We start from the raw sequence: 25376 nt of genomic DNA on the forward strand, positions 1-25376 counted from the left end.
ATCTTAGTTGAGGTTTGAAGTTAATCTCCTCCCTGTTTTAGCTTCAATCTCAAATACTGTGAAAAGCTAATGTTTACAGATAATATATTGGTGACACCTTCTAATGCTTTCCAAATGTGTGAAGTGAAATGTTGTAAAACTGAAATATATGTAATATAATCATGTACAGGGGTCACCTGACATAGTGATGACTCCAGATATAGAATAGCCAATGGTTAATTGTATTAGGCTCAATGCAAACTACCATTTTTTAAGACCAAAGGAAACCTTTTTATGATGTATATAAGGTTTGTGTGTTTCTTTTTATGTCTTATGTAAAAATATTTTCTATTTTGTAACTCTGTGTTTTATGTATAATTGCTTCTAGCCCTGAAGAAGTCACAGTGGTGACGAAACGCGTTGGCTGCTAGCAATTTTTTGAACTTTCACCATGCTTATCCTTGAATAAAAAGCTCTACTTCATATTTGTCAAGATTTGGACTCCACTTCTTCCTGGAAAGCGTAAAAGTTGTATATGTGTAAATACTATTGCATAATTGAGCAAAAAATATAATGTATATATAATTTTCCTTGTGCGGGTCCTTTTGCTATTATAAAGTGTACACGTGTCAATGTTTTGAGGGGCAGTGATGACCTCGGCAAGGGTTGTCTCACTGTATGATGTAGTTACTTACTAGTGCTCTTCTGTCTGCTCATACATTCATTTGTCTGTTCACCTACAAAAGTGTTCATTATGTTGTGGATGTGTGGCAAATTAGCATGATGCATTGAGGTGTGACAGGTACAGCAGATGAGTATGAGACAGTGGTGTTGATTTGTCACAAATAGGCTGGATGCCACACTCCCAGGCGTGCACATGTGAAATGAGGCCATATAACTATGTGCATTCACATTGACCTATGTGGTTTGTGAGGCACTTGTTTATTGTAAATAGGGAGATGTGCCCTCTGTGTGGCTCAAACGTCCACCCATGTACCCTGGTGTGTCACTCAATTATCAAGTCAGTCTTTGTTTTTTCTCTGTCATCCAGAACGGGATATGCTGTGGCCATCTCATGATGGATTTCATTGATACGTGTCCACTTTCATCTCAACAAGGAGGGGGCCTAAATTTGATTTGTCTTTTGACACTGCTGGAAGACATGGAGGATGTGGCGATAATTTGCAAATTACGTCTAGATAGAGCCACAATGAGAACCCTTTGTGATATGTTGGAGCACCACCTGCAGCCTCGCCGGACATATCCAACAGCTTTCAACCCAACGTATAAAGTGATGGCAGCCCTCCATTTTTTTGCCACTGGATCATTCCAGGAGAGTGTGGCCAGCGCTGGTGGGATGTCTCAACCGATTTTCAGCATGGTACTGCGTGATGTTCTGTATGCCATGATGATCTACAAGGACAGATATGTCCATTTCCCCAGGGGTACAGAGTTGCCAGCTGTGAAGGGAGACTTCTATCCCCTTGGGCATATCCCCCATATGGTTGGTGCCATAGATTGCGCACATGTCGGTCCTGTGCCACCACAGGCAAGGCAGCACATGTTTCGTAATCGCAAACATTACCACTCCATCAATGTGCAGGTGGTGTGCCTGGCAGATATAATCATCTTGAATGTGTTTACCAGATTCCCTGGCTCAGCCCATGACTCCTACATCCTGAGGAACAGCATTGTGCCGCAGCCTATGGCTAATCTGATTCCCAAGCGTGCATGGATTGTGGGTGAGTATGCCTAGTCGTATGTTGTGCTGGGTGTGTGACCTGCTGCACTCTGCCTGTGCAACATTGCAATGTGTATTTGTCATACCTAGGTGACTCTGCATATCCCAGCCGCCCATGGCTGCTGAGCCCACTGCGGAATCCCAGGACCCTGACTGATATCCGATACAATGAGGCCCATGAGAGGACACGTCATGTGGTAGAGCGTACTTTTGGTCTGCTCAAGTCATGTTTCCGCTGCCTGGACAAAACAGGAGGTGCACTGGCATACTCGCCTGGGAAGGTGTGTCAGATCATAGTGGAATGCTTCATGCTCCACAACCTGGCCAATCGCAAGGATATTCCCCTGCTCCTGGATGATAATGAGGACCCAAGGCCCCCACCTGCACAACAACTTCTGTCCAGTGATGAGGACAGTAAAGAGGAGGAAGGTGGTGAAATGCGTCAATAGCTCATCACCCGCTACTTCACTTGAAAGTGGGTGATAAAGTCCAACATATACATTGTCTGGTGAGATTGCTGTTGTCGTGAAGGTCTATGTGCGAATGGTATGAACAGCCAGATGTAAAGCCACCTGTGTGTGGATAAGTGACTGTGACATGTCATCTGTGAATGTATACGTGACGTTCATGTTGACACTTTTTGCCCATTGTGTTGTCTGCATGTTAGCTTCTGTGGATGGTTGGTGTAGTGTAATGTCTGTGATGCCACACTCACACCAGTGAATGTTGTTCTGTTGTGTTTCCCTAGGTGCCTCAAAGTGATCCTTGCCTACATTCAGAACATACTTTGGATACATTATGTACATTTTATAGACTGTACATCCTGCACTAAAGACAAAGCTGACACAATACTTTTACAAATTTTATTTCCAAAGTAGACATGTGAGGGGGTGGGCAGATTTACATAGAGGCGGTGGTGGATCAGTGATTTGTCAGTCATGGTAAATTAGATGAAAGAGTAGATACCACATTGATGTGGTGACCCAATCCAACAGACATGTGCCATACACAAAGCAGTGTGGGGAAGGACAGTCCAAACAGTCAATGCAGTGGGGAAGAGGGTTGCCATCAGTGCTGGCTCTGTGACTAACGTTTGGCTGGTGCTTTGCCTCCAGAGACTCCCAGGCTCTACTTAGGACGGCCTCTTGATCGCTTGGCTGGGGGGCCCTGCTGTGGTGCCAGCGGCGTCTCAGGACTCACCCCTCTCTGTGGCCGCAGGGGAGGATGGTGAACAGTAATCCTGCAGCCCACAAGAGGGGGTGGAGGTGTTGGTTGGGACGCAGGCCTGTTCCTCAGTAACGCCACTTGCTGGCCCATGAGGTCCACCAATTGTCCAATGCGTGTGTCGATGGACCTCATCAGCAGGATGAGCTCGCGTAAATGATCGTCCGACCTGTCAGTTTTTCCCTAGGCCTGTTTGTATGCCCCAGGGACTCTAGTGATGTGTTCCAGGGATGGTGTCCCAGCCTCCTGGTGTCTGGGGGTGACCCTGGCCCTCCCACCTGCCCGGCTGCCACGGACCTGTTGCCTCCCCACTGTGGGTCCCCACACACTCTCCCTGCCATCCTCAGTTGTTGGTGTGGGGTCCTCACCCCCAGGGACAGAGAGGGTATTGCAGGTGGCACTGGTGGTGGTGGCGGTGGACGCATAGGCCATAACAGCAGGGGTCTGCTGTGCAGTTGGTGTTGCAGCAGAGGTGTTGGTGGGGAAGATGCGGTCCTGGGACCTGTTGCTCCCTGGCACACCAGATGGGCCGGCCTCAAGCTTATCATCCTGAAAATCCTGGGAGTCTACACCCGAGAGTCCATGTACCGGGGGGAGACTGGCTTTGCTGGTCGTTGGTGTTGTCCTCAGCTGTAAGTTTTTGGTCACCTGTGGATTAGATGGGGAATGGTCATTGTTGTGCACTCTGCAAGCATGCTGTTAGCTGTGTGTCATCCACTGTCTGTACACTACACAATTGACTGATCTTCACATCGTTTTCTATGTGCACTACTGTGCCTCCTAACATGGTGCAGAGGTACATACATTACTTGTACATGTTGTGAGGTATCAATGCATACCATGCAAAGCGTGCAGAAATCATGTTCACAGGGAAATGTTGCCATCTATAGACCCGCACAAATCTTTTCATTGTGGTCTCCTTGTTGATTAGTCTGACCTGCCAGACGTCACATCTGGCCATGGACTGGGCATTGTATTGTACTGCATGACTTTGTCCTGTCATGTACATATGTTGATTCATGAGCTCACACATGCTTTCTAAATATTGAAATGGTCCTTGCTGATTGGGCCACATGGCCATGCACTGATCAGTGCGTGCTGTGCATGGTTGTGCCCCGTCTTTCTTGTGCATGTGAATAGGTGTGTGACTCTTTGGTAGCTGTGACAGTTCACTTTGCTTACCTGTGTGCACACTGTGCGTGTCAAGCAGGGCCGGTGTCCATATTTGTGCTTTGAGAGGGCTGGTATTGCCATATGGCAGCATTTCATTTGTGACAAATGTGTGGGTGCATGTACAGGCTACCTACCTGTTAGGTGAAGGTAAACAATGCAATGGCTTCCAGCTGCTTCTGGGTGGTATGGGGGAGTGCTCCATCCTGCTGGGGTGTAGGGCAGGGGGCATGGTGGGAGTAGTTGTACAGGCCTCCCTCCCCAAACAGACCTCACAGGGAAGATGGCTAACTACCTGTTAGGTGAAGGTGAGCAATGCAATGGCTCCAACTGCTTCTGGGTGGTGTGGGGAGTGCTCCATCCATCTGGGGTGTGGGACAGGGGGCATGGTGGGAGCAGTGGTACAGGCCTCCCTCCCCCAAACAGACCTCACATGGAAGATGGCTACCCACCTGTTAGTTTGATGAGGGTGATGTAATGGCTAACACAGGCTTGTGGGTGGGGTGGTGGAGGGATCCATCTTGATGATGCTGTGGGACAGGGGTCGTGGTGGGAGTAGTAGTGCAGGCCTCCTTCCCCCAAACAGAACTCACAGGGAAGATGGCTACCTACTAGTTAGGTGAAGGTGAACAATGCAATGGCTTCCAACTGCTTCTGGGTGGTGTGGGAGAGTCCTCCATCCTGCTGGGGTGTGGGACAGGGGGCATGGTGGGAGTAGTAGTGCAAGTCTCCCTCCCCAAACAGACCTCACAGAGAAGATGGCTACCTATCTGTTAGGTGAAGGTGAGCAATGCAATGGTTTCCAACTGGTTCTGGGTGGTGTGGGAGAGTGCTCCATCCTGCTGGGTTGTGGGACAGGGGGCATGGTGGGAGTAGTGGTACAAGCCTCCCTCACCCAAACAGACCTCACAGGGAAGATGGCTACCTACCTGTCAGTTTGATGAGGGTGAAGTAATGGCTGACACAGGCTTGTGGGTGGGGTGGGGGAGTTCTCCATCCTGTTGGAGTGTGGGACAGGGGGCATGGTAGGAATAGTAGTGCAGGCCTCCCTCCCCAAAATAGACCTCACAGGGAAGATGGCTACCTAACTGTTAGTTTGATGAGGGTGATGTAATGGCTGACACAGGCTTGTGGGTGGGGTGGTGGAGGGATCCATCTTGATGATGCTTTGGGACAGGGGGCAAGGTGGGAGTAGTGGTACAGGTCTCCCTCCCCCAAACAGACCTCCCAGGCAAGATGGCTACTTACCTGTTAGGTGAAAGTGAACAATGCAACAACTTCCAAGTGCTTTTGGGTGGTATGGGGGAGTGCTCCATTCTGTTGGGGTGTAGGACAGGGTGCATGGTGGGAGTGGAAGTGCAGGCCTCCCTACCCCAAACAGACCTCACAGGGAAGACGGCTACCTATCTGTTAGGTGAAGGTGAGCAATGCAATGGCTTCCATCTGCTTCTGGGTGGTGTGGGGGAGTGCTCCTTCCTGCTGGGGTGTGGGACAGGGGGCATGGTGGGAGCAGTGGTACAAGCCTTCCTCCCCAAACAGACCTCACAGGGAAGATGGCTACCTAACTGTTAGTTTGATGAGGGTGATGTAATGGCTGACACAGGCTTGTGGGTGGGGTGGTGGAGGGATCCATCTTGATGATGCTTTGGGACAGAGGGCAAGGTGGGAGTAGTGGTACAGGTCTCCCTCCCCCAAACAGACCTCCCAGGCAAGATGGCTACTTACCTGTTAGGTGAAAGTGAACAATGCAACAACTTCCAAGTGCTTTTGGGTGGTATGGGGGAGTGCTCCATTCTGTTGGGGTGTAGGACAGGGTGCATGGTGGGAGTGGAAGTGCAGGCCTCCCTACCCCAAACAGACCTCACAGGGAAGACGGCTACCTATCTGTTAGGTGAAGGTGAGCAATGCAATGGCTTCCATCTGCTTCTGGGTGGTGTGGGGGAGTGCTCCTTCCTGCTGGGGTGTGGGACAGGGGGCATGGTGCGAGCAGTGGTACAAGCCTTCCTCCCCAAACAGACCTCACAGGGAAGATGGCTACCTACCTGTTAGTTTGGTGGGGGTGATGTAATGGCTGACACAGGCTTGTGGGAGGGGTGGGGGAGTGCTCCATCCTGCTGGGGTGTGGGACATGGGGCATGTTGGGAGTAGTGGTACAGGCCTCCCTCCCCCAAACAGACCTCACAGGGAAGATGGCTACCTACCTGTTAGTTTGATGAGGGTGATGTAATGGCTGACACAGGCTGTGGGTGGGGTGAGGGAGTGCTCCATCCTGTTGGGGTGTGGGACAGGGGGCATGGTGGGAGTAGTAGTGTAGGCTGCCTGTGCTCATGCTCCCATGGTAATATTGCCAGCTATGTTTAGGGTAAATGGGAGTGAGTGAAGGTTTTTGTGGGTGTACGGTGCAGATGGATGGAATTTGTCTTGGGTGGTGTGGGTTTTTGGTTGTGCAAGAAAGTACATATCAGTGTGTTGGTTAACATTTCTTTGTTCTTACCAGCCTCCACTCCCCTGGATACTCCTGTGAGACTCTCGGGATGCAGTATGGCAAGCACCTTCTCCTCCAATGGTGTGAATGTTTTTGGTGGGATGGGAGGGCCACTGCCAGTCCGGTTATCCAGCTGCCAGTTCTTGCTCCTGCTCTCTTTGACAACCCTCTTGAGATCATGCCACCGCTTCATGATCTCCTTCTTGGGTCGCAGGGTGGTCCCCACTGCATTGACCCTTTCTACTATCCTCTCCCTCATTTGTGTCCTTGTGGCTAATGGCGTTTGTTGAACCAGGTTTCCAAACAGTTGTGGTTCTTCTCTGACTATCTCATTTACCATGACTGTCAACTCACTCTCTGTGAATTTGGGCAGTTTATGTGAGGACATGGTGTGTGGTGTGCAAAGTGTTTATGGGTGCAGGGGTGTGGGTGGTGGGTGTGATGTTAGTGTGTGAGGTGTGTTATGTGCTGGGGGGCTTGTTGGTGCTGGTGTGGTGGTGGTGATGTTGAGTGTGCTGTGTTCTTTTGCCTCTCCTCTCAGATCTGGTGTATGCCCTTCTCTTCTGGAGTGCTGCAAAGGATTGTGGTCAGACTAGGGGCTGGTTTTCTACTCAGCTATGTGGGTGTGTCCAAATGGGGTTTTTCTGTCAGGTGTGTTGTGGGTGTTGTCCTGGGCATTGTATGTTTCTGTTTGCATGTGTTTGTTTCATTGGGATGTGTTTGGTGTATTTGGGGGACATGGCTACTTTGATTTGTGCAATGTTTGGCATTATTGTGGGTTTTTTGCATCGTCCCCCATGTTTTCTATGGATCGTCCTCTGCGGTGGCTATGCTGCAGCACTTCCGCTGGCTCTCCCATTCATTCCAGTGTTCGACCGCGGCGGTCGGAGACAGTGGATCGTACTGCGGGGGACTCGGAGATATCCCAATTTCCTGTGAGGTGTCTCCGCTATGTTTGCGGCGGGTTGTAGATATTCCGCTGAGTTTTCGACCGTCACGTTTGGATTTTGGACATCACCGCCTGCGACGGGCGTTTTTTATTTGCCCGGTACCGCCGCAGTCGGTCTTTTTTGGCGGTTGATCCTGATTTGACCGCCGGTTTATCCACGGTCCAGGCGGACGGTTGTTTTCCGCTTCAATGGCGGTCGGGTGGTTTTCCGACCGCCATCCTAATGGGCCCCTAAGAGTCATGGCAGGGTAGGGATGCATGGAATGAGAACATCTTTAGCTAGCAACACGTAATATATGGAAAGCAGTTAAACATGTTGCAAAAACAGGTGAATGTGTCATTGGCATTCAGTGGTGAGAAATCTTTCGATGTTCCATCATCTTCATCCTCGATTCCCATAGTAAACATTCATGTCAGCATGAAGTCTGCTCACCATATTACAAGAAGTTACATCTACATAGATTTCATGAGAACCACCTTTTGCAAGCCTACTCTGTTAGCTGTCTGGTGGCCCTTTGTGTAACAATGGGCTACCCTATAAAATAAAACATTCACATTTATGTGTGTCCTGGCTAGATCACAAAATGTAAGCTGCAACACGTATGGTCTTTCTATTAATACAAAAGGTCATTATGTATATTTGGCAAAAAAAACAATCTAAATACTGTGAAGTCATATGGTGTGAGGTAATAAGGAATACATTTTTCAGGAAAACACTTTTCACAAAAAGTCAAGTCCTAGGGTTTGATTATAATGTTAAATAACTATTTTATGAAAAGCATTTATTTCTTAAAGTGATAGAGCAGAATACATTTATAGTGTGGCCTAGTAAGTGAAGAGTGATAGAAATGAAAGCCTTCTGCTGAAAATAAACAATACTTTCATGTTTGCACTTTCAATAAAGGCACATTTCCTAACCTTCACACAGCATGCATTTTCATGTAAATAGAGTGTTTCTATATTATTGTGTGGTGACATTTTCATATACATTTTCAGCTTTCTTAAGGGCATACTATGAATTAATCCACGTTTCAATAAAACATAAGTTTAGAACCCTTTTGATGGATCCTCACGCTAATCATTCAGATCCTCATTATGAGCAGTCTATTGGAAATATGACCTTAGCTGAAACACCACTGCTCAGAAGTATTCCACCCGTAGAGTTCACATCTTTTAGAACATAACGTTTTCTGGTGCAAAACTTGGGAAACACATACAGAGACTGGCAAATGAAGTCTGAATTGTATATGGTCATCCCGAAACGTTCATATTCCCCATTATTTTTCCCCTCTGAAATTACCAGGGCATCCCAGTCAGTGCTCAATTTGAACCAGTGGTTTCCAGCGGTTGGCACAGGCACTTAATTGTCAACAGAAGCAATTATTACCGTCTCAGTTTGCCAAATGGTGGTGCTGTTTGTCCAATTTTGAAATGAACACAACAACAGTTGTTTAACAATTCAATATGGCTAATGCGTACCACCCACACCATTCTGATAGGTTTGGGTGACCTAGAATAGTCTGAATTGTCACACTTGTAGGAGTATGATGGTTAATTTGTAAAAAATAATAAGTTCTAGTGCCCTCATTAAAGGTCATTGCATTTTGCTCCATGACACCCCTGCCAGCACTGGCAGACAGGGGCAATGGGTGGTGCAAGATGCAATGGACTCCTAACGAGGGCCCTAGAACTTATTCTTTTACAAATTAAGCATTAGTTTAGGTAAAAATAAATTCAGAATGGGGGCGCTGACAAGGATTTTTATTTGCTACATTAAGTGAGGAGCAAAATGCCTAAAAAGATACGCTTAGGAAGTAAACACTGCAGTTGGAAGCAATGGCAAACAACCAAGCTGGAGTTCTGAAGGATATTGTCAAAGAGGACAATATTATAACATTGGTCATCTTTTTCACCTAGGTCTTTTCCAGAGCTGGAAATATATTTTTTAAGCGTGGGCGTAAAATCCGCTACGCCCGCGGATTTGCGGATTTTTGGGAAATCCGCAATCCGCGTATTTTGCGGATTTCCCACAAAATCCGGAAAAAAAAATCCGCGGACGTAACGGGTTCAAACTCGTGTATACAATGGCGCCAGCAAGCTGCCAGCGCCGTTGTAAAATAGTTACAAAGTTAGCTTGCACAGGAAGCACTTAGATAAAATAAAGCAGCACCTGCTTTATTTTATCTAAATGCTTCCTGTGCAAGCTAACTTTGTAACTATTTTACAACGGCGCTGGCAGCTTGCTGGCGCCATTATAAAATTGACAGTGACCCCTGCGCCCTTCGGCGCGATTGCATAGTAACACACACATGGTCGCTGGAACTAGTTGAAGCTCAAATGCAGTGACTCATTCATCAGCCCAGAAACAATCGTGAGCGTCGTGGAGGCTGGGCAGATGTGCCTTCTTCCCAAATCTACCATCGAAAATCAGCCGAGATGCTGGATAGAGGCCTTTGCATCCTTGCCTATCACGAGCGCAATCCCCGTGCTGTTCCTGTGACCAGGAGGTTCTGTATCTTCATCTGCTGGTCTGATCGGTCTCGGACCTTATATACACACAAGAGGCATGTGCACTCGCATGGGAGCCCGCCCGTTTGGCCCCGCCCACACACTTGCGGTGGGCACCGTCTTCCCGCCATTTACCCACTATGATGGGCAGCTCACTCAAGGGACCCCTGCGCCCTTCGGCGCCATTGCATAGTAACACACACATGGTCGCTGGAACTAGTTGAAGCTCAAATGCAGTGACTCATTCATCAGCCCAAAAACAATCGTGAGCGTTGTCAAGGCTGGGCAGATGTGCCTTCTTCCCAAATCTACCGTCGAAAATCAGCTGTGATGCTGGATAGAGGCCTATGCATTTGTGTTCGCACGGGTTTCTGCCCGTTCGCGAGCGTTTTGTACAATAAAACCCTCGCGAACGTGCAGAAACCCGTGCGAACACAAAAAAAAAATAATACGCTAGGATCCGCAGATTTTGCGTATTTCCGAAACACGCAAATCCGCAAATCCGCGGATTGCCCATACGCAAAATCCGCCCATGCTTAATAGTTTTTAACACCAATGTCTTACTAGATGAGAGTGTAATAACAATGATAAGTGTGTAGATTTACTAATAGGTCTCCATCCAAACTAGTGTGGCAAGTCCTGGTTTCATACTGACTTAAGTACCCAAGAATCAGATGAAAGTAGTTGATTAAGGCAATGTCTTCCCCTGTAAAACAAGGTACCCTTTGCTTTTCCTACCCTCATTATGAACAACATAATTCTTCTTTGCAGAACATCTTTGGGGTTTTTAACATTTTTATGATTATGATGGTAAACCATTTTCTCTAGTTGTGGCATTTACATGTGGATTTTATTGAACCTCCTCAACACATCGCATTCAAAACATTCCAAACAGCACATCAGAGATTCCTATGGTTTGAATTCAAGAGTAAACATTAATAATTCATGCTTCGTCATTTTGTGTTCAGCTCATAGCTCTGTCATAGGCCCTGTTCTCTTGTTTCAAAATACTGCATCATTTGGGAGCAATCTGGGCGATAATAAAATCACACCCTTGGCTTCTTGCTGCACACACTAAAATGCCCTTACAACACCCTAACAGTTAGAACTAACCTGTCACCACACCTCTAAACTATTCTCACCCTCCCATTAACCTCAAAACTTTAACTTGAATGGTTGCCCTTTTATGCCTTACTTAGGCATCTCTGGAAGCAGCTTCCACTGCATAGGCCACGGAACAGCCCATAGGCATTGCTCTCTCTAAATTAATCCTGCTGTAAAATTGAATGCACAGGTGGCATATCATGCAGCTGTAACAATAATTATGGAAACGCTGACTTAAATTTGACTTTGACCACCTCAGCCCTGTCCCACAGTCGTTCACCATCCACATATCTTCATCTATTATCATGTATGTCATTGAACAATCACTTTCGGAATATGGTCATCCATTGACCTCCCCTTTCGGGCCATGATGGAAGGTTTGTACATTAGAATTCCCCTGGCATCTATTTCTGTACCACCTCCATCATTCAAACTATTAGGTTATCCTTTGGAGGTTTCATGAATGGGCCCACCATTTGTCCCCCTCCTACTTCTTTCCACATGTCTGCTGTATCATGCTCTCTATCACCCCAGCAGGATTTTAAACTGTCTATCCATCCTGCCACTCTCGGGACAATACATCTTATCCTGAAATCCTCATAGAAACCCTTTTTCAGGTTTTCCGCTGCTCTGTGGCCAGGGTTTAACTTCAACCACTGAAGCATCACTTCAAACTTTACAGGCATTATTGCCTTTCTCTACCATTCCCTTCCTTTACCTCTTTTCAGCCTCCCTTGTCTGCTCCAACAATTGATAATCACGAGTCAGCAATTGCACTTTTCACATTCATGTTTAAGTTTGCTGGGATTCCTTTAGCAGTCCAACGCATGCACATCTGCCCTTCCTTCTCCACTGTACCAACTACACATGGGGTGCGATGTCCTGGACCTGCTGCAGGCAAACTGGGAGGTAATATGGGGAGGGGTCTAGTAGTCATCATCAGCTGGAGCCATAGCACATTGTCAAGGTCCCCCAAGCCCTATCTTGGTTTAAACTGCACCTAGACCTGAAATCTTGTAACATTGCAACCATGAGATTACCCTAAAAGAATACTGAAAGAATGCTTGCTGTTGATATTACATTCCATAAGCTTGCATTCTACTAAGGCTTCTTTTTACATCTAGTCCTTGCATAGATCGTGAACTCTGCCATACACGTGTCTATGTTCAGTGGAACACACAGGCAGTTTGCAAGCTCCTGCTCTTCTGCTTTAGATGCCCCCTTGAAACTTAAAGAGGTATCTGACTGTACTATTTGGACAATATGTTCTCCTTTGCACTTGCCTGTGTGTAGCTACCTAATGCATCTTTAGTCCCATGTGTGGTGTTCTCTTCTCCATGCCTCCCTCAACAATGTTGTCCTCACTGTCTTTCTCCTTCTTCTCCCCCTGTACAGACCCTTTCTTCTGTGTGTCTCACCGCCTCTCTAATTGCACCCTTGTAGTTTCTTCCCTGCTTCTTTCCACTGTTCCCCTGATCGTCTCCCTATCTCCCTGATGATGCCCTATTTCCATTTCCATCTCCACTCCTGTACTTCCATCAAGCTCCCATACCGTTGTCTTAACATATATTTCTCCAATGACTCACAAGAGCATTCTGAAAACTCTCAATGTCCAATGGTCTTTGGGATCCCCCTGTGGAGTCCTGGGATTTTCTTTTTAATGCTTCTCCCGGCATTCCTTCCCACCATGTATCTTCAGATCTTCAGACTCACTCTGTGGCAAAAACTCTGCAAACTCTGCTGGTGGAGTGGGATTTATTGCCCACCCCTAGTGTATTCCTCCCTGACAACCACACACAATAGGGAGCTCAGGTGTGCCTGGATGGGACATCACTCGCAGGATGGGAGGCAGGAGCTGGGCACAGCCCCACTTATTCTTGAAGAGGCTGTGATCTGCCTCAACACAAAGGACTGCATACCCCCTGTAGTTAGTCTGGAATCAGGACAGGGGAGGCAGGAGTCATGGTGACCTGAAAGGAAAACCTCTAAAAGCTTCTTCCCCATTTCAAAGGCACAACTAGGTATAAATACTTGTCCTCAGATAGAACTTCAGAACACTTCTGGACCTGTGGATACTCTGCCAGAATGAAGGACTGATGAGTTGCTGACGAACTGCCACTCTGCTGTCCTGCTGGACTACTGCCTTGCTGTGCTGCTGCCTTGTTGTGCTGCCCTCCTACCTGGGCAAGAAGGACTGGACCTGCATCTCTTGAACTCAGGTCCCCAGAGTGACTCCAAGGGCTATTTGTCTTGAGACCCAATAACAGAAGGCTCCAGCAATCTTGCTCTCCTGCACCTAAATCTGCAATCTTTGAATCTATGCTTCCAAGTGGTGCCCCCCCAGTCCTGGACCCTTAGACGTGGGCCTAATGTGCTCCGCCATCCTCTATAGATCCAGTAGAACCAATGCTTCTCCTCAGCTGCACGTCACAACCATGAGCAGAACCGGCACATCGCCACAGCTGCGTTGATCTGAAATTCCTTAAAAACCCACATTGCATCTCGGTCCATCCCTGCATCGGAAGCATCATGGTGAGACACATCGTCGGCAGAGGTCCTTACATCTCTCATCACAGGAGCTGTGAGACCGTCGCCGTACTCCGCAAAGCAGCCTCACAGATCCTTGCAACTGATTAATTGGCCCAATTACGCAACTTACCCCCAACTCCAGACTACACATCGCAAACCCTCATCAACGGGATCCTTGACAATGATGCAAAATGACCTCACACTGCAGCCATGCCACATCTCGGAACTAAGGCATCTCTTCAGGTGTGCAACACATCTTGAACGTGAATCCTCACAATGCTCCTCAAACCAGAATTGAAGGTATATTGTTCAGCGGGCCTAACTGGTTCCCAAAAACTGGCGTGTGCTCCATCGCGGTCGACCTGAACTTGTGACTTTGTCCAGGTCGGGCAAGAATAGATATCTACAGTTGGCACTTTACTCCTTTGGCACTATTTTTACTAAAACTATTAGAGACACAGGCGGTAACATGACTATTGCAAGGTGTCAGTCAGCAGATGTCATCAGAGCAGGTCTTCGCTAACACATTCCACGGAGTGAAAGCCGCAGACAATCATGAGAGTCATCTAATGGTGGCTCTGGTTACCTGTGAGTGGGGGTTCTCAGGTTCTCTAAAAGTAGCTGTAAGCCCTGTCATACCTGTTGATTGTCTGTTGGGGAGCTACTTGGAGTATACAATCTGGAAGGAGGGAGAGCTCAGGTCACACTTGGAGATATTGAGATTACCTGAATGGGCTTTTATGACTACAAGGTCCATGGCTGCCTGGTCAGGGAGTCAAGGGCACCTGGAACGGGGAACAATGGCCCAGGCAGGCAGCTGTCAAAAAGAGTGGGAGCAAGGGGGCAGGAAAGCAGTCCCTAATGATCCCAAGTCCAGGTTGATGGGCCACCTGAGGAGGATGCTCCTGACTCAACAGGGGAGGACATTGCTGCCCTGGGTGACCTGCCTGATCTTGCTGACTGGTAAGTTGAAGGTGGGCCCACCAGGGAGGAATCCTACAAAGCGCAGAAACAGTTCCCCAATCTAGAGGCCAGGTGCAGAGACAGAATATCAACTTAGAAATATCGAATGGCATTCATATCGAGTAAAGAATATGGATAGTCCAAAATATTGAGGTAATTTTTTTCCTTGGTAAAAATATCAATTTATGTAATGCAGAAATATCGATTTTGTAAATTTTGTTGTCAAAAATATACTTGTTAATTATATCGATTTTTTGTTTAATGTTGGTATTTTTTTTATTAATGTAGGATTAGTTATTATTTATTTTATAAAAAAAGTGTAAGTTAAAATGTTTGTCTTTTTTTAATTAAGTTGTAGGAGCGGGTTGTTGGGCTTATAGGGGATAAGGGTGGGTAGTAATATAAACATTTTGGATTAAAATGTAAATATATTTTTTTAATTTTGTTAAGTTTTAGGAGTGAGATGTTGGGTTTAGAGGGGATAAATATGGGAGTAGTTTATAAACAAGTTTTTAAAAAATGGAACATATTGGGCTCCATTAGGATGGCGGGCCGATTGCCCCTGCCGGGCAGGAGGTATTCACCGCTGCCCTGGCGGAAGCGATCCACCCGCCATCTTCTCAGCAAAGACCACCCGCCATATTACATTGGCTGGGGGGTCTACGGCGGATGGAAAGACCGTCCGCCGCTTTTCCACCCGGTCGACAAGTCGACCGGCCGGAAAAGGGTTCAATATGGTGGTGGTGTCTGTTAAACACCGCCAGCCATATTTGGTTGTGTGCTGGGACATGCCTTTCCGTGGCACCATTGCCGCAACGGAAAGGCATGCAGAGTCTGCCTCTGGGGGCCCGTTGCAGGCCCCCAGGGACATAGGGCGGGGTGGGGGTGCACATGAGGTACGCCCCTTAAGTTCCATGCACAACATGGCAGGCACCGCACAGTGCCTGCCATATTGTGCATGTAACTGCATGACATGCCTTCCTGGCAGTGTGGCAGGCGGTGCTGAGTGCACCGCCTGCCTCAATGTCAGGAATGCAGGATGCGTCCGCCAGTGTGGCGGGTGCATCCTAATCTCTGTACCTATGGCGGGCGGTCCCATTCCACTGGAGGATGGCGGGTGGACAAAGTCTGCCCGCCATCCTAATGGACCCCTTGGTAGCGGGATGTTGAGTTCATACAGGATAAGGGTGAGGAGTAATTTAGAAATTTTGGATTACAATTTAAATATTTTTTTTAATTTTGCAAAGTTTTAGGAGCGGGATTTTGGGTTTATAGGGGATAAGGGTGGGGAGTAAATGTATGTAAATGTTACAAATTTTGGGGGATTTGTTTCACATAATTAAGTAGTGTAATGTTGTGTTCATAGAGGATAAGGGTAGTAGGTAATTTTTGAAAGTTTTTTAAAATTACATTTGTTTAAAAGTACTTTTTGAAATATTGAAATATTTTAAAAGAAAGTTACATTTTAGAATGTTACAAAATGTAAAAAGGTTTGAGGCTATATTTATTTTTGGATAATTCTTTTTATATATTTTCAGATGTATTAAAAATAAAATAATGAAAAATATGATTTGTTTATTAATTTTATATTTCATTATAAAAATAATGTTGGTAAAAAATCTCTTTTTTGAATAAAAAATGTTATATTTAAAATTGTAATTTAGATTTTAAATTTCATTTTTTTCAGTTTTTAGTGAGGTAGTTTGTACAAATTTAGAATTTAATGTTTACTTTTTTTATATTTTTTTATAAATATTTTTTAATATTTAATAAAAAATGGTACAACATTTATAAAAAAGTGTGTTAAAACTATAATTTTGTAAAAGAAATATAAATTTAAGAAACCCTATATTTATGCTGGTAACCTTTTTTTTATTTAGTAAGTAGAAGTATTATTTGTTTGGCAGGAATAGTAATTTATTATGGTTTATTATCCAGTGCTTACCCTTACTCTAGTTGGTTTTGGAGTTGTAATAATAATTTAGGGGGCCATTATGATGTCGGGCAGATCGCCACTGCCCGTCCGGCGGTGGCGATGCGCCGACATCTTTCCCCGCCCGCACTCCATTTACCTCCCGCCATATTACAATGGTGGGGGGTACAGTGGCAGACGGAAACACCGCCCGTCGCTTTATCGCAGGCAGGCAATCGATACGATTGCCTGCCATGCGGTCCTGAGCCATAATATGGTATGTGCGGACTTTGACCTTTCCATGGTGGCGATGCCGCCATGGAAAGGCATGTGGTCTTCGGCTGCAGAGGGCCCCCGGGGTGTTGGAGGGGTGGGGGGTGCATTGCGGTGCCTGACACTTAATACATGCCGATGCACAACATGCATCTTTTGCATTGCGGTGGGTGTTGCTTACAGCACCGCCCGCCGCAATGTAAAATATGCATGATGCAACCGCCAGAGTGGCGGGCCCATCCTAATGGGCAAAGCGTGACCAACGCACCTCTGGCAGTCAGTCCCATTTACTGTTACGGTGGCGGGCGGTCGTAATGGGGCCCTTAATTCAGTTTATTATCCCACCCTTTCCCATAGTTTAGTTAATTTTGGAGTTAGAATAGTAATTTAATTTGGGTTATTATCCATCATCCCTGAGTTTATTTTGTTTTGGAGTTGGAATAGTTATTTATAATATTTTATTATTCAGCATGTTCCCTGAGCTTATTTTGTTTTGGAGTTTGAATAGTAATTTAGGAGCCTATTATGATTGCGGATTTCCTGCATCCTCCGGGCCGGCGGAAGCCACCGCCGGCCCGGAGGATGCAGGAAAACAGCCGCGGAGCCTAGAAAGACCCACCGCCAAATTAGGATGGCTGGTGGGTCTTGCATTCAGTCCGCAGCTTTAACGCCGCGGTCGCCTTCCGACCGCGGCGGAAAAGCTATAACATGGCTGTCGGTGTCTATTAGACACCGCCAGCCATATTATGATAGTGTAAAATGTATGCTTTTCCGCGGCGGCTTTTCTGCCATGGAAAAGCATACGGACCTTCCCTTCGGGGGCCCGTTGCGGGTCCCCTGGGTGAAGGGGGTGTGGGGGGTGCACATGCATTTGCATGAGCAAAGCAGCAGGCACCGCGCGGTGCCTGCCACTTTGTGCACGCAAATGCGGTGCATGCATTTTTAACATTGCGGCGGGTGCAGCTTCAAGCTGCACCCGCCGCAATGTTAAAGAGAGAGGATGTGACTGCCACCCTGGTGGTCACATCCTAATCTGCACGGAGGGAATGCCGCAGCCCATGCGGACGTTCCCTCCTACTCTGGGGTCGCGGACGGACTCAAGTCCGTCCGCGATCCTTATCGACCCCTTAATTTGGTTTATTACCTAGCACTTTCCCAGACTTTTGTTAGTTTTGAGTCGAAATAGTAATTTATTATGGTTTATTATCCAGCATTTTTTCTGAATTTAGTTGGTTTTGGAGTTGGAATATTAATTTAACATGGTTTATTATCCAGCCCTTTCCCTGACTTTATTTGGATTTGAAGTTCGAATAGTAATTTATTATGTTTTATTATCCAGTACTTTCCCTTAGTTTTGTTTGTTTTGGAGTTGGAATAGTAATTTATTATGGTTTATTATTCAACATTTTTACTGAGTATAGTTAGTTTTGAAGTTAGGAATAGTTCATTTGTACTATTCGTTAGTTATTTTATTTTAATATTTTTGTATGTATATTTAAATAAGAAAGGAAATGTATGTTAGTTATTTTTTGTAAACATTTGTATTTTTTAACACTTTTTTTTCTTTTACATTTTATTTGTTATCATTTGGTTTTGTTATACTTTCTTTCACAATATGAAAAACATGATTTAGGTATATTCATGTTGCTCAAAATGTATTATAAAGTATACTATATTTTTAACATACATTTTTCTTGTGAAATTGGAAAATTAATATTTTTTACATATATATATTTTTAAGCATTTCAGAAAAACTGCACACTTTTTTAAATATTGTCATGTAATAGTAAATTAAATATATTTTTATAAACAATTTACTTAGTTTATTATTTTCTTTGAGAAAAAGTACACATTTGTAATAATTTTTTAAACCATTGTTTAATGCATTTTAAATAATAAATTTTTAATACAAATCTATAATATGTATTTGACATTGTTCTGTATATTTTATTATTTAGTATATTGAATATAATTTTTACTAAAATATTATTTAATATATTAAATTATTAATAAATTGTAAAGAAATACATATTTTCATATATCGTTTTTATTTATACATTTTAATATTTTTTGAAATGTACAGTACATGAAAAAAACATATATTTTAATATATATTAAATATTATATATTTTTATAATATAATATTTAGTATATATTTTTAAGAAATTGTATATTTTTTAAATTGATCATTTTTTAAACACTAAATAAAGATATACATTTCTTTTTTTGCATTTTAGAAATATTTCTCCATTCTTGTCTATGGGGAGTAAGGGGGTGATTAGGTTAGCGGGCCGACTTAAGTCCGCCCACCTCCCTAGCAGTAACGGGACCGCCTGCCTGCCATGAGGTGGTCCTGCCACCCCAATCATGATGTGACCGCCACTGTGGTGATTGCATCAGGCATTTTAACATTGCGGTGGGTGCTACTGGCTGCAGCACTCGACACAATGGTGAAATGCCATGTTGTGCATTGCCATGCACAACGTGGCAGACACTGCGAAGTGCCTGCCACCTTGTGCATGGCAATGTAGGGGGGTATCATTGGTACCCCCAAATGTAGCTCCCCACCCCTCCACCCCCTGGGGGCCCACAACAGGCCCCCGAAGCATGTCCCCGCCAGCCTTCCTATGGCGGTATCACCGCCATGGAAAAGCCCTACACCGCACACATCATATTATGGTTGGCGGTTCCTGCTAGGCACGTCACCATATTGTTGCCCAAGTCCGCCCGGCCGGCAATTGGAAGGATTGCAGACTGGCGGAAATGCGGCGTATGCACTAAATCAGGTCATGAAGGTGGGTAGATTGCAATCATCGGGCCGGCGGTGGTGGCCCGCCTGCCATCCTAATCAGCCCCTAAGTCTTTTTTTCATTTGTATTACGCAACCATTTTCTTCTACTTTCCTTACCTTTCTATCTATCTGTTCCGTTTTTAGGTGATTTTGGAAGATGGTACCTCGAGATTGGGAGCTGCATTTCACCGGTTGAGGTAACTTTGATTTAATTTTCTTTTATGGTAGTTTAGGGTAAGGGGGAGGTAGTAATAGTGTATTTAGATTTGTTAGAATGTTGTTTGTTCATTTTTGGAGTAGTTACGAGTTGTTTTGGTAGTTTAGTGTTTTATGTGTTTAACATAGGGGGTGATTAGAATGGCGGGTGGATCGCCACTGCTGGCCTGGCAGTGACTATCTACCCACCATCACAACCTGATTTACACCCCTCCATATTATAATGGCGGGGGGTATCACAGCGGACGCAAAGTGTGTCTGCCGCTTTTCTGCCGGTCGGCAATCGTTCCAATTGCCGGCCGGACTTGTGCCACAATATGGCACTATCCATATTAGTATGTGTGACTTATAAGGTTTTTCCATGCCAATGCCATGTGCATGGCAATGCACAACATGGCACTTTGGCATTGCCGCAATGTCAGAAATGTGGAATGCAACCCCCAGGGTGGGGGTCACATCCTAATTAGCTTTGCAGGACCCCCGCACTTCTGGAGGCCGGTCCCAGCACCGCTAGGGTGGCGGACAGACTAAAGTCCGCCCACCATCCTAAAAACCCCTATAGTGTTGGATAGGAGTAGGGTGTTATGTATTGTTAGGTATGTGTTGTTTATTTCTATTATCTTGTGTTTATTGGTAATGATAATGTTCGTGGGTTTGTATGTGTTATTGTGGGGGTGGGTGTTCTATTTCATTTTTTAACAGGTTTTCCGGATCCTAAACGGATGGTGATGTCAACATATTTTTATTAATAATAAAAGGAAAGTGTATTTTGTTTAGTTAAAACCAGTTATTTTACATTTCCTTTTATTTTTTGGTTTTGTTGAAGCATTTTCTTTTTTAAGTTATTTTTCAGGATTTTGAGGGTTTCATTATTGAGAGGATTACGTTGTTGGAGCCTTTTTATACCATTTAATTTTTGCATTTTGTAAAAACAACTTTTCGGGTTTTTGAGGGTTTCATTTTTGAGAGTATTGAGTCATTGGAGCCTTTTTTCTACAGTTGTATTTTTGCATTTTTTTGGGGGTTCTTTTTTCAAGAGGATTTGTTTTTCGATGTATCTTCTATGGATTTATTTGATTTCCAGGATTGTCTTCTGCTGCATAACTATAAGTTATTTTTTATTATTATGGTGGGAAATGTTTTTTGTTACATTGTTTTGTTTGTTTGTTTTTATTTTAATAATTATATTGTCATATATAGTTGTGCTATTTTTTCAATTTTACAGAACATAGTTATAATTCTTAATTTAAAAAAGAGTAGAAGTATGTTGTTTAAATGTTTGGAAATTTTAAAATGATTATGGTGTTTAGCATTGTTTTTTCTTTACAGTATAGATTTAGCTATCATGTCTAGGTATTCAAGACCTCTGGGGCCCCGTTATGACACCGTAACGGACAATGGGACCAATTGCCAGAGGTGCGGCGGTCCCATGAGGCAAATTAGAATGCGCCCGCCACAGTGGCGGGTGCATTCTTGCCTTTAACATTGTGGCGAATGGTGCTGTAAAAAGCACCCATCGCAATGTTAAATGTGCATGTTGTGCATTGTAATGCACAACGTGACAGGCACTGTGCAGTGCCTGCCACCTTGTGAAGGGCAATGAAGGAAGGTACCATAGGTGCCCCCCAGTGCAACCCTCAACCCCCCGGGGATCCCCAATGGGCCCCCAAAGTCATTCTCTGTATGCCTTTCCATGGCGGAGTCTCTGTCATGGAAAGGCATGCCCATCGCACACATCATAATATGAATGGCCGCCACCATATTCTGGACCTTTTTCGGCCCGGCAGGTAATCATCATGATTGCCCGCCAGCAGAAAATCGGCGGACGGTCTTTCCATCCACCGCGGTACCCCCCACCATGGTAATATGGCGGGGTAATTGGCGGTCAGGCATGGAGTTATGGCGTGTGGATCGCCAACGCTGGTCGGGCGGTGGTGATCCGCACGCCATTATAATGACCCCCTTGGTGTTTGCAAATAGTCTAGTTTTGTGTTGTAGGTATTCATACATGGTATTTGTTAGTTGACTTAGTTTAGGGCCGATTTTAGTTAGGGAATACTCTAGCCTCAGATCTTGATAGTTTTGTTCTTTTTAGATAGCTTCTATACGTTTATGTAAGGTTGGCTGCACTCTTCCTATTGTGGGTTGGAAGTCATTGTGCCATCCTTCCATGGCATTGTTGGTTTTAGCTTTTTGAGATACAGTGCTGTCGTAGACATTCCACCATGGTATTTGGAACTTGGGTTGTCTACGGTGCGCTGATCTATGTAGCCTTCCCACCCAAGTGCCTTCAAAGTAGTCTAGGAAGGGAGTTAGTTTAGTTTCATTTACTTGTCAGAAGGGACTTTCAAGAAGTAGGTTGTAAGGGTTTGCTACTTCAGTTGTTGGTACATAGGCCGGTGCTATAATGTTTTTTATTTGGTAGGCAAAGTTACTATTGCTGGCATAATTTATACTTAAAGTAGATTTGTGTAGGTGTCTCCTGGTACTTTGGTTGAAGTGGTAATAGCAATCTTGTACTGCAGTGTGTGGGTATTTTTTGATTGTTCATAATCAATAATACATTTTTGTGGAAAGTAGTTGTCAGTGTATTGCTTTAATATTGTTAGGAGCTCTATGTATCTGGTGTTTTGTTTATTAGTGAGTACTGCGTATATGAAGGGGATGTTAGTATCTTGATATTCGCCATGGATAGTTTCTAGTTGATAAAAAGGTTTGGGGTGAATTTTGAATGTGCCATCCATCATCCACGTCTCACAGTTTTTAAGTTTGTGTAAGTTGTTGTTTGTTGCAAAGATGATAATGTGTTTTTATGACTGTTGTCATGTAAAAGGAATATTTCATGTTTGTGGGTGATTGTGTTATCTGGTAATATTTGTATACCTGCAAACATTTGGGAGGTGGGTGGTGTTTGAGTTGTAGCTCTTTTAGTTTGGGCAATTAATCTCTTCAGAATGGGGATAGATGGTAGTTGTCTTGTGACATGTTCAGATACCCTAGTTAACACGTTTTTAAGTATTTGGGTACTTGTCTGTTGGGATCTGGTACTTGCTTCTTTTACATTGTTTTCTATTGTAGTGGCTTTCCCATTGCAAGAGTTAGAGTATTATTTACTGCATTTCCAATGTGGTTTTTATTTCCAGTCATTTTCTTTTGTGTGTAAGTGTAGCCCATGTAGCACAGAAGTCATTTTTCTCTTTGTGAAGTTATGAATGTTGCTCCTTCTGACACTTTTTGGTCTATTTGTGAATATATGTATATATATATATATATTTATTAATGATACGATTTTGAACAGTAAGCATTTTGTATAATTATTATATTGGAAAACAAACTTACAAGTGGTTTGATTTAATTTTTTGATGGATTTATTTTTGATTGTTTAAAAGCAAGATGTTATTGTTGTTGAAATGTCACATTTTATAATCTTATTTAATTTATTTTGTTTCCATTTTTATTCAGTTGAGAATAATAAGTACTTAGGGGTCCATTTCGTAACGGTACTCTGGACCGACTGCCAGAGGTGGGGCGGTCCCGCCATGGCATCCTACATTATTTGCATTGTGGCGGGCAGTACTGTAAGCAGCACCTGCCACAATGCAATACATGCATGTTGTGCATTGGCATTCAAAACGTGACAGGCACCACGCAGTGCCTGCCACCTTGTCCATGTCAATGTTGGGGTGTACTATAGGTACCCACCAAGTGCAGCCCAACCCTGGGGGCTCGCAATGGGCCCCCTAAGCAAAATCTGCATGACTTTCCATGGCGGAGACTCCGCCATGGAAAGGTATTGAAAAAGCCACATACTAATATGGATGGCGGTGCCTGCAAGTCACCGCCATTATGTTAAGAGCCTTTTACACCTGGTCGGGAATCCGACCAGAGGAAAAGCGGTGGACGGTCTTTCCGTCTGCCGTGGTGCCCCATTCCATACAAATATGGCGGGTTGATACAGAGCCATCTGGCGGGCGGAACGCCACCGCCTGCCCGGTGCTGGCGATCCGTCCGTCATGCTAATGGGCCCCTTACTATTTTTCGTTGATGATGGTTTTTTTCAATGATTTGTTGTAGGTTGAAGTTTGTAGAAGCTGGCAAGAGAAAAATATTTCTTAATTACATTTGCTTTTTTTAATTTGTAAAAAATTGGTTTGTTGCATTTGTTGGTTAATTTATATACCTACTTTTTTTATATATTTTTCTGTAATGTTGCTTTTGTCTTTGTTTTCAAAATTAATCCTTGCTTTGACTTTTTTAGGAGTTTTATTGAAGTGTAATCTGACAAATGTAACATAAAAGGTTATATTTGTTTATTTTGCTTTTTTAGTGTCTATATTTAATTGAAGAAAAAAACGCTTACTAAATGTAGCAGGTGAATTTTCTGTCATTGATGTTTTTTGTTGAAGTTTGTAGAAGCTGTTAAGACAAAAGTATTTGTTAGTAATAATTTGTTTTTTATTAAATGTATCATCTTTTTATAGTTAGGTCCATTTGCTGGTTCATTTATATACTTACTTTGTATTATATTTTTCTTTTGATTTTGTATTTGTTTTTTAATGGGATTTTTGGGGGGATTTTGGGTGGAGTTACTGTGATGTACAATCATGTGAAAAATAAAATAAAACATTGTAGTTTTAGTTAATTGCATTATTTACATTATTGAGTGTTTATTTTTATTTATTTGTAATTAAATAAATATACTACTCTTTTTAGTTGTCGGAGTGTCCTTGGTAGATTTTGTGGTTTTGTTGATTTGTGTAGAAGCTGTTTAAAAACACAATTGTTAGCTATGTTTTGCTATTTTATTAAATGTAAAACTTTTACATAATTTACGTTATTTATTGCTTAAGTCATAAACTTACTTTGTGTTATGTGGTATTGTTGTTTTTTATGTAAATCATTGTGTTGTATTTTCTAGGTGCAATGTTAGTGAAATTGAATCTATTATATGAAAAGGAAAACATGTTATAATTTTTTTAAACGCTTATTTCATTTATTTAGTTACAAAGTTTTATACTCATCTTTATTGCGGGATGTTTGGAATAGTTTTTGGTGTAGTTGTTTTTCGATCTGTTTTATCTCTCTCAAACTTTTGCTCTTCCTCCGTGGTTATCCGTTATACAGTACATTTTATGTTAATCTTCTGATTGTTTTTATAGTGTCTGTTTAATTAGTGAGAGTTTTCTATTGGTTTGTGTTTGTGTGTTTAAAATTTATTGGTCAAGATAGCTTTTTTGAATTTTTTAGCTCTTACATTTTAATCTGTTTAATATTTATTTAACCCTGGGCAGAACACTACGCTACGCTCACGGAGTGTGCGTAGTTTGCGCCACTATGCGCTATGCGAATTGCACTTAGCACAGTGCTAAAACAAGTTGCGTAGCGGCATTTTTTGCTCGCTCGCGGTCATCAAGTTGGCGACTGCGAGCAAGCAAAATCACCATCCCGGCGAGACTTTTTCCTCATTCGCGATTAGCAACATCAAGTTGCCGATCTCAAGCGTGGAAAATAAACCTCCCGGCTAGATTCTCA

The sequence above is a fragment of the Lissotriton helveticus genome, chromosome 2_1 (assembly GCF_964261635.1).
Source record: "Lissotriton helveticus chromosome 2_1, aLisHel1.1, whole genome shotgun sequence".
Taxonomy (NCBI): Eukaryota; Metazoa; Chordata; class Amphibia; order Caudata; family Salamandridae; genus Lissotriton; species Lissotriton helveticus.